This window comes from Lithobates pipiens, unplaced genomic scaffold (assembly GCF_037356315.1).
Source record: "Lithobates pipiens isolate NorthernLeopardFrog02 unplaced genomic scaffold, aLitPip1_a1.2 Scaffold_8, whole genome shotgun sequence".
NCBI lineage: Eukaryota > Metazoa > Chordata > Amphibia > Anura > Ranidae > Lithobates > Lithobates pipiens.
In genome coordinates this window covers 405,892,713-405,908,598 of record NW_027507903.1, presented here as the reverse complement: position 1 = coordinate 405,908,598, position 15,886 = coordinate 405,892,713, and the positions used below count along the sequence as shown (strand labels likewise).

At 42.0% G+C, this 15,886-nt stretch overlaps 2 long non-coding RNA genes across 2 annotated transcripts; both read right to left on the bottom strand.

The window, feature by feature from the left end:
• Nucleotides 1-12,656: 12,656 nt before the first annotated feature.
• Nucleotides 12,657-13,737, bottom strand: LOC143962948 (uncharacterized). Its single transcript, XR_013270843.1, has 3 exons — nucleotides 13,661-13,737; nucleotides 12,884-13,062; nucleotides 12,657-12,788 (listed from the first exon to the last, which is right to left on the bottom strand). It is a non-coding gene; the product is annotated as an uncharacterized LOC143962948 (long non-coding RNA).
• A 715-nt stretch (nucleotides 13,738-14,452) lies between these two features.
• LOC143962947 (uncharacterized) lies at nucleotides 14,453-15,591 on the bottom strand. Its single transcript, XR_013270841.1, has 3 exons — nucleotides 15,477-15,591; nucleotides 14,700-14,878; nucleotides 14,453-14,604 (listed from the first exon to the last, which is right to left on the bottom strand). It is a non-coding gene; the product is annotated as an uncharacterized LOC143962947 (long non-coding RNA).
• Nucleotides 15,592-15,886: the final 295 nt, after the last annotated feature.

The window sequence follows — 15,886 nt, the reverse complement described above, 5'->3', positions numbered from 1 at the left end:
CAACAATTCTCCTCACTCCACGGGCAAACTTCATGGACTCACAGTGAGCTGAGCATTGGTCACTGTTTACTATTGGTCTGAAAAACCTCCCATACCTCCTTAGTACCTGTCTGTGTTGAGGCCGCTGGGCAGAAACTGACACAGAAGTATATCTGTGGCCCAGCAGTCCTCATGTGCTTCAGCCAACATGGTGCCTGGCCTTACACAAAGTGGATCACCATGCACACATGCAGACTCAGATTTCTTCCTAGAACACCCCTCCAATCCCCAGGAAGCCTCACAGCATTCACTGTTTAACCAGGTTGTAAATTTGGATCTGTAAATACGACAATTGCATGGCCTTTTGGAGGAACATATGGATGATGCCACTTAGATCCTTAACAGGCATGGAGCCGGACCTAGAACAAGCTCATAAAGGGATGCCCTCCCTCAGAAATCAACTAGAGGACTATGAAAACAGAGCCTGCCACAGCACTCTTCAAAAAAAGGGACCCTCTGAGACTATAGACAATCTCCAGGGCTCTGTCACAACCCTCTTTCAGGTGCTGGCACATGATTTACCTGATGACAGGTTGGAGATGGACTGGGATGGACTGGGTCCACTGTGCTCTTGGTCCCAGGAGACCAGATGGTCCACCATGGGACATCATAGTTAAAGTAGTTCTAAAGGCTAAAGGCTTTTTTACCTTCATGCATTATATGTCTTAAGGTAAAAAAAAACCTTCAGTTTGGAAAACTATTTCCCATGGGACTTTGTTGCAGCAATAGAAATCACACAATTAGAATACAGCATCTCAAAAAAGTGAGTACACGACTCACATTTTTGTAAATAATATTTTATTATATCTTTTCATGTAACAACACTGAAGAAATTACACTTTTCTACAATGTAAAGTAGTGAGTGTGCAGCTTGTATAACAGTGTAAATGTGCTGTCCCCTCAAAATAACTCAACACACAACCATTTATGTCTAAAGCGCTGGCAACAAAAGAGAGTGCACCCCTAAGTGAAAATGTCCAAAGTGTCAATATCTTGTGTGGCCTCCATTATTTTCAAGCACTGCCTTAACCCTCTTAGGCATGGAGTTCACCAGAGTATCACAAGTTGCCAGTGGAGTCCTCTTCCACTCCCCCATGACAACATCAATGAGCTGCTGCATGTTAGACACCTTGCGCTCCTCCACCTTCCATTTGCGGATGCCCCACAGATGCTCAATAGGGTTTAGGCCTGGAGACATGCTTGGCCAGTCCACCTTTGCCCTCAGCTTCTTTAGCAAGGCAGTGGTCATTTGGGGGTGTGTTTGGAGTCGTTATATTGGAATACTGCACTGCGGCCCAGTCTCTGAAGGAAGGGGATCATGCTCTGCTTCAGTATGTCACAATACATGTTGGCATTCATAGTTACATAGTTACATAGTAGGTGAGGTTGAAAAAAGACACAAGTCCATCAAGTCCAACCTGTGTGTGTGATTATATGTCTGTGTTACATTGTATATCCCTGTATGTTTTGGTTGTTCAGGTGCTTATCTAATAGCTTCTTGAAAACTATCAATGCCCCCCTCTGAGACCAGCGCCCGTGGAAGGGAATTCCACATCCTTGCCGCTCTTACAACAAAGAACCCTTTACGCAGTTTAAGGTTATACCACTTTTCTTCTAATTTTAATGAGTGGCCACGAGTCTTGTTTTTTTTTTTTTTATTCTTTATTTAAGTTTTTCATTTACCACTCATAAAACAGACAGGGGTCTGACATATTACACCAAAATTACATCACTAATACATCAACAGTCCCCTCAAAAACCCTCCCCTGTCCCCACCCCCCCCCCCCCCCCACCTCCATGCATGTCCCCTCTTAACTACAACCTAATTGATCCTTCCTCTTACACTATATGCTCTTTCCAGCTCTAATTCTCTCAGGTTATCTCCCACACATACCTCCATGAGTTTTTAAAGCAATCCCAAACCTTCCATTTGTCTTCCCTATCCACTTCCTTTTCCTCCTCCCTCTCTTTATTTTGCTCCCTCTCTATTTTTTGGATATAATTTATTCCATTTATCCACTTACTTATCTTTGGGCTTTCTGAAATTGGTACCAATGAGGCTTTATATGACCCCATCGGTCTGTCCGTCTCGTGGAACAGGCAGACCCATGGGTCAAGAGGGATAGACTCCCCGTTATCTCTATGCTATAATCCTTTTCCAATAATCTTTTATGGTGGGACATTCCCACCATATGTGAAACATTGTGCCTACCATTTTACATCCTCTCCAGCATTCTGATGAAGTTTCGGATTGATAACTACTCAATCTGTCCAGAGTAAGGTACCATCTCACTAGGCATTTGTAATTTATTTCTATCATCCTAGTATCCAGTGCCGTTTCATGTGTCATTCTCCATATTTTACCTGATCTAACGCTCATACACCTCGTGCCTATTTCCCTTTCCCATTTCTTGATACATGGAGGATCCTCCCCATTCTCCTCCTCCAACACTATTTTATAAATTTGAGCAATACTATTTTTTGTATTCCATTTCTGTGTATTCCTTTTCCGATTGAATTGGATCTGGTAATTTTTCCACAATTTTTTTCATCTGGTTGTACCTCCATGTATCAAGTTTCCACCATTCTGTATCCCCTTGCAAAATCAGAAAAGTGCAAATTTTTCCTTTTTCTAATATGTTGGGCATCTTTTTTCATCCAGTTTCCCCCGACCTCCCTCATCCCAGGTGCAAAAAAACATTATTTTCAAATTAATTAGTGGGGAATTGTATTTCCATTTTTTTTTTGCATGTATTCTATCCCATATTTTCAATGTTATATAAGTGATTTCATGTGTATCCGGTCCTAATTCCCTAAAAAGTGGTGGATTGCATACCATGTGACCCAAATGTGTACTACTCATAGTAAATTCTATATCCCTCCATCTTTTTTCACGAATCTCCCTTGTCCATCAACTAAACATGATATTACCATCGCATAATAATATTTTTTTAAATCAGGGGCAACCAAACCTCCTTTTTTCTTACTTTGACACAAAACGGCACCTGAGATACGTGGTCTTTTATTATTCCATATATATCTGGAGATGATACCTTTTAATATTGTGAAAAACGATTGTGGGATCTTTAATGGGAGCATTTGAAATTTATAGAGGATTTTAGGAGTTATCATCATTTTTATCGCATTAATATGGTCAAACCACGAGAGGGGGGCTGATTAATTTTTTTTTATTTCTCTCCTTATCTCATCTAACAACGGGATATAAATTCTTTTGTAACCAGATGTCCTTCTCCATTCTTTATGGGGCCAATATGGTCTATCCTCCCTTTTTTACTGTTTACATACTTAAAGAATTTCTTGGGATTTTTTTTACTCTCCTCTGCTATGTGTCTTTCATGTTCTATCTTAGCCGTCCTTATTGCACCCTTTCTTGTTGAAGGCCTTCTCCTTTACTTTTATATGCATTTTTACATTGGAGTTAAGCGTCCAGGACTTTTGTTCGCTCTTTTAAATGTATTACCTGATGGGATGCATTGGCTAATGCCCTTATTTAATATGCTCATAAAGCAAACGCATCTCTCCTCTGTGTTCTTTGTTCCTAAGATTTTACCCAATTTATATCTTCTAGCAAGGTCCGTATTTTAGGGAAGTTGGCTCTTTTGAAATTCAGTGTCTTTTTATTCTCTTTATGTTTCCTATTTGTGTGATTTATACTGAAGCCAATTGACCTGTGATCACTATTACCTAAATTTCCCTGTATTTCCACATCCGTGATCAGTTATGTATTGTTGGTAATCAGTAGATCCAGTAACGCTTTATTTCTAGTTGGTGCGTCTACCATCTGACCCATAAAATTGTCCTGTAAGACATTTAGGAACTGGTGAGCCTTAGATGAATGTGCGGTTCTCTCTGCCCAGTCTATGTCTGGATAATTAAAATCTCCCATTATGATAACACTTCCCATACTTGCTTCTAATCCAAATTGTGATAGGAGATCTGTCTCCCTGTCCTCCCTCAGGTTAGGGCGGCTATAGAATACTCCCAGTATTATTTTCCCATTCATCCCTTTGGAGCTCTACCCATAAGGATTCCACCTCTTCCCTAGCTCCCTTAGTGATATCATCTCTCACATTCACTTGTACATTATTCTTGATATACAGGCATACCCCTCCCCTTTTTTTACTCTCTTTATCCTTGCGATAAAGGGTGTACTCTTAAATGTTTTCCAGTCAATCATGAGAGCTGCTGAACCAGGTCTCTGAAATTCCCACAAAATCCAAATCCTCCTCGTACAACAATATCTTTAGTTCACCCATCTTGTCCGCCAGTCTCCTGCCATTGGTGAACATGACATGTAGTTTAGACCAGTTGCATATTATCCTCTTATTGGGTGTTCCGAGAGTTCAACTAGGACTTGCTACTATCTTGCTACTATACTTACCTTGGGTTTATGTGCTTTGGTCAACCTACCACTAATGCCCCCAATACTACCCTCTGGAATATGTTCCGCACTGAGTATCTATACATCTGGACCCCCCCCCCCCCATAACCTAGTTTAAAAACCCCTCTAACTTTTTGGCCATCTTCAGTCCCAGCTGATCTGCACCCTCCTCATTTATGTGCAGTCCGTCCCTTCTATAGTACTGGTTATCGAGTCAGCCCAGTCCTCCAGGAACCCAAACCCCTCCTTACTACACCATGGTTTCCTCAATGAACTGTAGCTCCCCAGTGCCTGCAACACTCATGCAGCCCCAGACCATGACACTCCCACTACCATGCTTGACTGTAGGCAAGACTTTGTACTGCTCACCTGGTAGACGCCATACACGCTTGACACTATGTGAACCAAATACGTTTATCTTGGTCTGATCAGATTACAGGACATTGTTCCAGTCATCCGTGTCCTTCATCTGCTTGTCTTCAGCAAACTGTTTGTGGGCTTTCTTGTGCATCATCTTTAGAAGAGTCTTCCTTCTGGGTCAACAGCCATGCAGACCAATTTGATGCAGTGTACGGCGTATGGTCTGAGGACTGACAGGCTGACCCCCCACCCATTCCACCCCCTCTGCAGCAATGCTGGCAGTACTCATACATCTATTTGCAAAAAACAACCTCTGGATATGATGCTAAGCATGGTGAGTACAATTTAAAATCAGCGCTCAGTGGAACTCAACATAAATACAATCAATTAATTAAAAATATCACATTTAATCGAAAGATAAGCACAGAGGTAAAATCATTCATATTCAGCACAACAGTGAGGGATGTACTTATTGCACAGTCAAGTAAAAATCCAAAAGTAGGAATAAAGCAAAAGTAATAGTACACTGTGCTGTCTTCCTTCAGGAAACAAGGGGTTAACTCTCGGCTATAGATCTATTAAGAGGTAGCCAAAGCATAGAGGACTCATAGCTCCATGTTGCAGTAACTTGGCAATTCACTTATCGCAGGTTGCTGTCCACTTAAAAAACATGTGCGCTATTTTAATCGAAAAGTTGAGATGACCAGGGATCAGACAGCGCTGTGCCAAGACAGTCACCAGAGTACCTCTATTCACGATGAGCGGCGTCCTATAGTGTATGTCCGGGAGACATCGGGTTGGCGTCCCATTATGCCCGTCGTGTGGTGAAGAAGGGAGGAGCCTGAGTCGCCGGGAACGTCTGGAAAAGGACAACCACTACTGTTCGGAAAATGGAGCTCCCGTTCGGAAGGAAAGGACGGTCAGTGAAGCTCAGTAAGTTGCCGTGATGACCGTGACTGACACTGGCAGGGGGGAATATAAAGCATAATAGACACTGAGGGATGGACTGAGGGATGGACCAATCAGCTGTCTAAAATAACCTCAAGGTTATTTCAGACAGCTGATCGGTCCATCCTTCAGTGTCTATTATGCTTTATATTCCACCCTGCCAGTGACTCCCGTGACTTTGACAAAGTGCAGGTGCGTGAAAAATGGCAGTCACGGTCATCACGGCAACTTACTGAGCTTCACTGACCATCCTTTCCTTCCGAACGGGAGCTCCATTTTCCGAACGGTAGTGGTTGTCCTTTTCCGGTCATTCCCGGCGACTCAGGCTCCTCCCCTCTTCACCACACGACGGGCGTCATGGGACGCCAAACCCGATGTCTCCCGGACATACACTATAGGACGCCGCTCATTGTGAATAGAGGTACTCTGGTGATTGTCTTGGCGCAGCGCTGTCTGATCCCTGGTCATCTCAACTTGAGATTAAGATAGCGCACATGTTTTTTAAGTGGACAGCAGCCTGCAATAAGTGAATTGCCAAGTTACTGCAACATGGAGCTATGAGTCCTCTATGCTTTGGCTACCTCTTAATAGATCTATAGCCGAGAGTTAACCCCTTGTTTCCTGAAGGAAGGCGGCACAGTGTACTATTACTTTTGCTTTATTCCTACTTTTGGATTTTTACTTGACTGTGCAATAAGTACATCCCTCACTGTTGTGCTGGATATTAATGATTTTACCTCTGTGCTTCTCTTTTGATTCATCAGAGAGTTATTTGTTATGAGGTGCCATGTTGAACTATCAGTGACGAGTATGAGAGAGTGAGAGTGATAACACCAAATTTAACACACCTGCTCCGCATTCACACCTAAGACCTTGTAACACCGAGCCACATGACACTGGGGAGGCAAAACAGTTAATTGGGCCCAATTTTTTAATTTTCACTTAGGGGTGTACTCACTTTTGTTGCCAGCGGTTTTGACATTAATACCTGTGTTGAGTTATTTTGAGGGGACAGCAAATTTAGTGTTGTCACTTGAAAAGATATAACAAAATATTTACAAAATGTGAGGGGTGTACTAACTTTTGTGAGATACTGTCTGTGCGTGTATATATATATATATATATATATATATATATATATATAAAAATAAGAAATCTTTATTGAACAATATTAAAAAAATAGCTGGTCTATACAGTTCATGTCCTAATCTGTAAAATGTTCCTGCCGAAACATGCAAAGAGCAGGAATACATTTGTATGAAATTTTAAAATTAATTGCATAACCACCAAATCAACCCATTACAACATTTCCACCTATACAAAGTTTTCATCAGGGGATAAAAAGTGGAAGGAATCCTACATACAGAGAAACAAAGGAAAAGAAAAAATTAAATACATTTTAATACATCAAATTACATAATATATAATTATCTCGTACAGTAATTATCAATAAATATTTTACACTTACAGAATATGGACGTAACCAAATTTCCAGACCCGCAAGAATGGCTAAGTAGTGTGTGTCGCTCAGATATTAGCCTGAAACAGGCTCCAGGTCCCACAGAGAATCAATGGTCATCAACGAGGGACAATAGAGACATATCACTAAAAATAGCTGAATCAAAAAATAGGGGCATCTCATTACTAAATGGTCACAAGCAATTTAAAGCTAACATAGGTATATCTATTTTTAGAGGTGACAAGCAAAAGAAAGGATATGTATATTTAAATACAATCATTCATGCAAGTAGAATAGCATAGCAATGTGTAAAGCAAAGCATACCTAATTTAAAATTTGAATGGCCATAAGAGAAATACCACAAAAAAAGGAGAAAAAAACTCCCTAAAGAGCCCTATAATTATACAAGAAAAAAGGCTATGTGGTAACATTCCAAAGCTTAGGTATATTTAGGAGTTAAGGCTAGGCTTACCTACACTCAGCATGGACTGGCAATTTGAACTAAAGCAACTGAATGCTGTAAAGAGAGGGCCCCCCCCCCCTCTCTCTCTCTCTCTCTCTCTCTGTATATATATATATATATATATATATATATATATATATATATATATATATATATACAGTGGGAGTTATTTACGAAAGTCACATCCACTTTGCACTGCAAGTGCACTTTAAAGTGCACGGAAAGTGCACTTTGAATTAAAGTCGCTGTAGATCCAAAGGGGACATGTAAGGAAAATAAAATACAGCATTTTACCTTGCACATGATTGGATGATAAAATCAGCATAGCTTCTATTAATTTCAGATCTACCCTTTAGACTTAGCGCGACTGCACTTCCAAGTGCACTTGCAGTGCAAAGTGGATTTGCCTTTCGTAAATAACCCCCAGTATCTCACAAAAGTATTTTAAATTTGTAAATATTTTATTATATCTTTTCATGTGACAACACTGAAAAAATTACACTTTGCTACAATGTAAAGTAGTGAATGTACAGCTTGTATAAGAGTGTAAATTTCCTGTCCCCTCAAAATAACTCAACACACAGCCATTAATGATTAAACCGCTGGCAACAAGTGAGTACACCCCTAAGTGAAAATGTCCAAACTGGGCCCAATTAGCCATTTACCCTCCCTGATGTCAAGTGACTCGTTAGTGTTACAAGGTCTCAGGTGTGAATGGGAAGCAGGTGTGTTAAATTTGGTGTTATCGCTCTCACTCTCTCATACTGGTCATTGGAAGTTCAACAGGGCACCTCATGGAAAATAACTCTCTGAGGATCTGAAAAAAAGAATCATTGCTCTACATAAAGATGGTCTAGGCTATACAAATTTTGCCAAGACCCTGAAACTGAGCTTCAGCATGGTGGCCAAGACCATACAGCGGTTTAACAGGACAGGTTCCACTCAGAACATTGTCGACCAAAGAAGTTGAGTGCATGTACTCAGCATCATATCCAGAGGTTTTCTTTGGGAAATAGACATATGAGTGCTGCTAGCATTGCTACAGAGGTTGAAAGGGTGGAGAGTCAGCCTGTCAGTGCTCAGACCATACGCCGCACACTGCATGAAATTGGTCTGCATGGCTGTCATACCAGAAGGAAGCCTCTTCTAAAGATGATGCTCAAGAAAACAAACAGTTTGCTGAAGACTAGCAGACTAAGGTAATGGATTACTGGAACCATGTGCTGTGGTCTGAGGAGACCAAGATAAACCTAGTTGGTTCAGATGGTGTCAAGCATGTTTGGCGGCAACCAGACGAGGAGTACAAAGACAAGGGTGCCTTGCCTACACTCAAGCATGATGGTGGGAGTGTCATGGTCTGGGGTGGCAGGAGTGCTGCCAGCACTGGGGAGCTACAGTTCACTGAGCCTAAATGTACTGTGACATACTGAAGCAGAGCATTATCCCCTCCCTTCAGAGACTGGGCCACGGGGCAGTATTCCAACATGATAATGACCCCAAACGCACTTCCAAGATGACCACTGCCTTGCTAAAGAAGCTGGGGGTAAAGGTGATGGACTGGCCAAGCATGTCTCCAGACCTAAACCCTATTGAGCATCTGTGGAGTATCCTTAAATGGAAGGTGGAAGAGCGCAAGGTCTCTAACATCCACTAGCTCCGTGATGTCATCATGGAGGAGTGGAAGAGGTCTCCAGTGGCAACCTGTGATGCTCTGGTAAACTCCATGCCCAGGAGGGTTAAGGCAGTGCTGGAAAATAATGGTGGCCACATAAAATAGACACTTTCACCCCAACTTGGACATTTTCACTTAGGGGGTGTACTTACATTTGTTTCCAGCAGTTTAGACATTAATGGCTGTGTGTTGAGTTATTTTGAGGGGACAAATTTACACGTTCTACAAGCTGTACACTCACTACTTTACATTACAGCAAAGTGTCATCTCTTCAGCATTGTCACATGAAAAGATATAATAAAATATTTTTTAAAAATGTGAGATGTGTACTCACTTTTGTGAGATACTGTATATATGAGTCACAGGTGAAAGCCTACACAATCATCTCCAGCTTATGCCAATACAAATTGATCCCCCTGGTGTCCATTCCCATGCCCATTTTCTGGGCCCATATGGACAGGCCTCTGACCAAAACCCTTAGTTCCTAATAGGATTGCCTTATTTTGTGTTGTACTTACTCATGTGACTTGATTGGTCACTGTTATTAGGCTTTGCAATTACATGTACATAGATTGTCTTGAGGTATTTATCTGTTTTTGCTTTACTCCTATTTGGGATTGCACCCCTGTGCACTCACGGAGTGACACAGTGATGAGTTTATTGCTCTGCTGTTTCTCCTTCATTATCCAATAATTGGCTGATAGCAGTTCTATGACAGCCTAGGTGTCAGGAACCTTGAAGCAGATGGAGACAGAAAATGCAGTAAAAATCACACCTTTTAATAAAATATTAAAAATGGTACAACTGGCAAACATCAAAGCATAGCCAGGGTTTGGTAGCCAAATTCGATTGTCAGAACAAGCCAGGAAATCAGGCAGCCAGAGAACAGTGTAGTCGGAGGTAGCAGACAAGATTAGGAGCTAGAAGGGACGTCAGACAGGGAAATCTTCAACAGGAACACAGTAGAGAGTGTCTAGATATGTTTGACCAAGGCAAAGGCAATTGATTAAATGAACCAGGCAGTTTAAATAGCCAGGAGGGGCTGGCTGTGGGCTTGACTGATGAGCAGGACAGACAGATGATCAACAGCTGAGCCACTGTGGAACGATGAGTTTTGGCAATTAACCGACAGCTGAGCAACCTGAGCACAGAGAAGGAAAGTCTGAGAATTCAGCCCTGATAGTACCCTCCTCCTCAATGACCCCCTCCCCCTCAGAGGACCACAAGGTTTGAGGGCAAAAACGTCTATGAAAAGCATGGAGGAGAACAGGAGCGTGTATGTCCGAGGATGAGCACCAAGAGCAGCGGTTGCACACCAAAGGTTTCAATCAGGAGACATGAAGTGGCGTAAGCCACTGGGTTGATGCTACATAGAATACAGAAAGGCCCAATAAATGCCAGTTTCAGTGAGGGACCCAGATAACCCTGTCAGAGATGATAATCTTGGGTAGCCCATGTAATCGAAAGATCTCCTGAGCAAAAATGGATGCCTGTTCTTTGGAATACAATGTGATATTTTTGAGAATCAGTCAACCATCATAAGAATAACTGTGTTGCCCTGGGTGTTGGGTAACTCCACAATAAAATCCATAGACCGGTGGGTCCAAGGCCTCTCTCCATTGGGTATGGGTTGTAGGAGGCTCACTGGAAGGTGTTGTGGTTTCTTACTCTGTGCATACACAGAACAAGCAGCTACAAAGGCAGTTACATCAGTGCAGAGACTACGCCACCAGAATTGTTGAGAAATTGTTGAGAAATAGCCCAAATTAGTTTAGTCTTCCCTGGGTGACCAGCCGCCTTGGGAGAATGGTAAGTTTGGAGTAAAGCAGTGCAGAGATTCTCAGGGACAAAGCAGATGTCAACGGGTTTCTCAGGAGCAGACTGGATTTGAGCGGTACAAATTCTGTCACCCAAGGGTGAGGTGAGACTGGTGCATATAGTACAATGAATGTGTCACAGAATGTGATCAGAAGGTTATTACAGGAACAGGCACTGAGTCAATCTTGGAAGCGGAGGAAAACTGTTGTGACAATGCGTCAGCCCTTACAGTCTTGGTACTGGGTAAGAATAAGACTATGTAATTCAAGCTTGATGGAAAAAGAGCCCACTGTTCTCTTCTGGGAGATAAGCGTTTAGCCAGACAAGAAGTGAGATTCTTATGGTCAGTCAAAATGAGGACCGGCACAGTGGTACCTTCGAGGAGATGCCTCCATTCTTTAAGAGCTAAAATGATAGCTAACAATTCTCTGTCCCCAATCAAATAATTGCATTCTGCAGGGAACAAGTTCTTAGAAAAGTAGCCACAGGGACACATAGCACTCTCAGAGGTAGGACATTGAGACAGCAGGGCACCCACTCCAGTCTCAGATGCATCAACCTCAAGAATGGAGGGTAGCATAGGATCAGGATGTGCCAACACAGGAGCTGAAAAAAATGTAGCCTTGAGAGACTCAAAGGCTTTAATGGAATCCGGAGATCAATTCTGTGGGTTACCGTCCTTTCTGATCATATCAGTCAGGGGTTTGACCAGAGAAGAGAAGTTCCGAATAAATTTCCAATAATGATTGGTAAAGCCAAGAAAATGTTGTAAATGATGTAGAGCTATGGGTCAAGGCCACTGTAGAACTTTAAATAATTTCCCTGGGTCCATCAAAAAACAGGCAGTAGCAATGTCATAACCCAGAAATTTAACCTGTTCAAGATGGAACTCAAACTTTGCCAACTTACAATATAGGTTATTATCTCTCAATCTCTGTAGCACACATGAGAGACATGTGCGGTGGCTCTCTAGGGATTTAGATTATATGAGAATATCGTCAAGATAAACCACCACACATTGCTGCAACATATCTCAGAGGACATCGCTGATGAACTCCTGAAAAGCTACATGAGTGTTGCAAAGGTCAAATGGCATTAAAAGGTATTCATAATGTCCTGTCCTGGTGTTAAACACAGTTTTGCATTTGTCATCCTCCCTGATCCTCACAAGATTGTATGCCCCTCTAAGATCGAACTTTGTGTAAACTGTTGCTCCCTTAAGGCAGTCAAATAAATCTGCAATCAATGGAATCGGGTAGGCATTCTTAATCATAATGTGATTGAGGCCCCAATAATCAATACAAGAGATAAAGGAAAAGGTCTGGTGTCCCCAGTGACACACTTCCATCCCTGTAATATATAACAAACAACAAAGGATTCGCCCTGGGACTTTAAATGAAGTGGGTACTGTTTCCGCCAGTAAACATAACAGTAGTAAATATAATATATGGTTTATTCAAGTACAATTGTTTACATGGATAGATATGGTTGCCAATATAAAATATATAAACAAGGAGTATTGGTACATAAATGTAGAAGTAGTACATGGTACACGGGCATCATACTACCCGACTAGTTTCGTGAGATCCAGCTCGCTCTTCAGGGGTGGATGTGTGTAACAATGTACCTAGGATGAACAAAAATATATATGTTTGGCAATATAGCACAGTATTAGTTATAACAGCGCAGGGTAGGAGGGGTTGTAGGCCCCCCCATACTTACCACTGAGCTTGGCCATGGCTCCAGGTGTGCGGCCTCGAGACGGCAGCAGCGTATGCCTCCCCTGGGAGCTGAGGGGGCAGGATCAAATGGGACCCCATCCAGGGCCAAACGGAGAGCAGGCATGGCAAAGGTGTAGTGATGTATCCCTAGGGTCCTCATTGGTCGATAAAAAGTATAGGCTGTGAACATAAGTATGTTTGTCAGGCATCTGACGTAGTAGAGTAAAATCAATAGATATTGGTATAAAGATATGTATGCATGTATGCATGAATGAAAGGCCTGAGCCAAAAGTTGTAGGGCCATGAAGATGGTTAGAAACCTAGGACAACAGAGGGGTACTACCAGGTGACAAAGTGGACAAAGAGAGGGGGGAAAGAGGTGAACTACAATTGTGTGGGTAATGATGTATCCCTAGGAACCTCATTAGTCCATAAAGCGTATAAGCTATAAACAAATATGTTGATCAGGCATCTAAAGTAGTAAAGTAAAATCAATAAGTATAGGCATAAAGATATGTATAGCCAAGTAAAGCCTGAATCAAGGATGGTAGGGACATGGAGATGGTGGAAACCATAGGGTAGCAAGGGGGTACTGGCAGGTGACAAGGTAAGAAAAGAACAAAAGGAAAAAAGAAAGATGGACTCGTGTGGAAAAATCATCAGTATCCAAAAAAAAAAAAAAATAAATAAGAATAAGTGCTCGTAAGATAAACAATGTGTGAGATATGCAAGTGTGCCTACATAAGGTAAGTATCAAAAAGGTGAATATGGTAAGTACCTGAGTCAGGTGAATATCCTAAGTATAAAAGTAATGAGACACAGCAAGCAATCTCCACAGCTGTGTGTGTCCTCAGTGAAGAGTGAAATGAAATCCAAGTCATGCCTGACCTCCAATTTAACCCCGGAAGGGCCCCAGCAGACTCCGCCCCCAACACCATGTGTGGATGGCTGACATGTGAGTGCAGGAGGCACCCACTGTCATAGGAAGGCACGCAAATGCAAGCGTACCCCCATGCCATCTGATGATATAGTGCGTCCAGCTATGCCGACGTCTGCAAAAATCGCAGACGCCATGCTTCTGAAGCCTAAACATGATGCCGATGTGTAGGTGTCCCCATCCGCCAGAAAGCAGATGGGGACAGCAGGAGACATGAAAAAGCCTCCCTTTATACACATCGCAGCTCCCAATGCGAGACAGAAATTGCTAGCGCCAACCGAGGAATCGCATGCAGAGCCAGTGTATATAACAATACTGGAATAAAAATTGTGTTGGAAAATGAGTAACCTAGTATAGTATCAAAGTATAACAGTTATTTGTACATGTAAATACTGGCGGGGGTGACAACAGACCAGGTTTGGGCTAATGGGTGTCTTCCACCCGGGTTCAATATAGAGATAAAGGAAAAGGTCTGGTGTCCCCAGTGACACACTTCCATCCCTGTAATATATAACAAACAACAAAGGATTCGCCCTGGGACTTTAAATGAAGTGGGTACTGTTTCCGCCAGTAAACATAACAGTAGTAAATATAATATATGGTTTATTCAAGTACAATTGTTTACATGGATAGATAACATCAACGGTTGCCAATATAAAATATATAAACAAGGAGTATTGGTACATAAATGTAGAAGTAGTACATGGTACACGGGCATCATACTACCCGACTAGTTTCGTGAGATCCAGCTCGCTCTTCAGGGGTGGATGTGTGTAACAATGTACCTAGGATGAACAAAAATATATATGTTTGGCAATATAGCACAGTATTAGTTATAACAGCGCAGGGTAGGAGGGGTTGTAGGCCCCCCCATACTTACCACTGAGCTTGGCCATGGCTCCAGGTGTGCGGCCTCGAGACGGCAGCAGCGTATGCCTCCCCTGGGAGCTGAGGGGGCAGGATCAAATGGGACCCCATCCAGGGCCAAACGGAGAGCAGGCATGGCAAAGGTGTAGTGATGTATCCCTAGGGTCCTCATTGGTCGATAAAAAGTATAGGCTGTGAACATAAGTATGTTTGTCAGGCATCTGAAGTAGTAGAGTAAAATCAATAGATATTGGTATAAAGATATGTATGCATGTATGCATGAATGAAAGGCCTGAGCCAAAAGTTGTAGGGCCATGAAGATGGTTAGAAACCTAGGACAACAGAGGGGTACTACCAGGTGACAAAGTGGACAAAGAGAGGGGGGAAAGAGGTGAACTACAATTGTGTGGGTAGTGATGTATCCCTAGGAACCTCATTAGTCCATAAAGCGTATAAGCTATAAACAAATATGTTGATCAGGCATCTAAAGTAGTAAAGTAAAATCAATAAGTATAGGCATAAAGATATGTATAGCCAAGTAAAGCCTGAATCAAGGATGGTAGGGACATGGAGATGGTGGAAACCATAGGGTAGCAAGGGGGTACTGGCAGGTGACAAGGTAAGAAAAGAACAAAAGGAAAAAAGAAAGATGGACTCGTGTGGAAAAATCATCAGTATCCAAAAAAATAAATAAATAAATAAGAATAAGTGCTCGTAAGATAAACAATGTGTGAGATATGCAAGTGTGCCTAAATAAGGTAAGTATCAAAAAGGTGAATATGGTAAGTACCTGAGTCAGGTGAATATCCTAAGTATAAAAGTAATGAGACACAGCAAGCAATCTCCACAGCTGTGTGTGTCCTCAGTGAAGAGTGAAATGAAATCCAAGCCATGCCTGACCTCCAATCCATCCACCCCTGAAGAGCGAGCTGGATCTCACGAAACTAGTCGGGTAGTATGATGCCCGTGTACCATGTACTACATCTACATTTATGTACCAATACTCCTTGTTTATATATTTTATATTGGCAACCGTTGATGTTATCTATCCATGTAAACAATTGTACTTGAATAAACCATATATTATATTTACTACTGTTATGTTTACTGGCGGAAACAGTACCCACTTCATTTAAAGTCCCAGGGCGAATCCTTTGTTGTTTGTAATAATCAATACAAGGCCTCAGTTCACCACTCTTC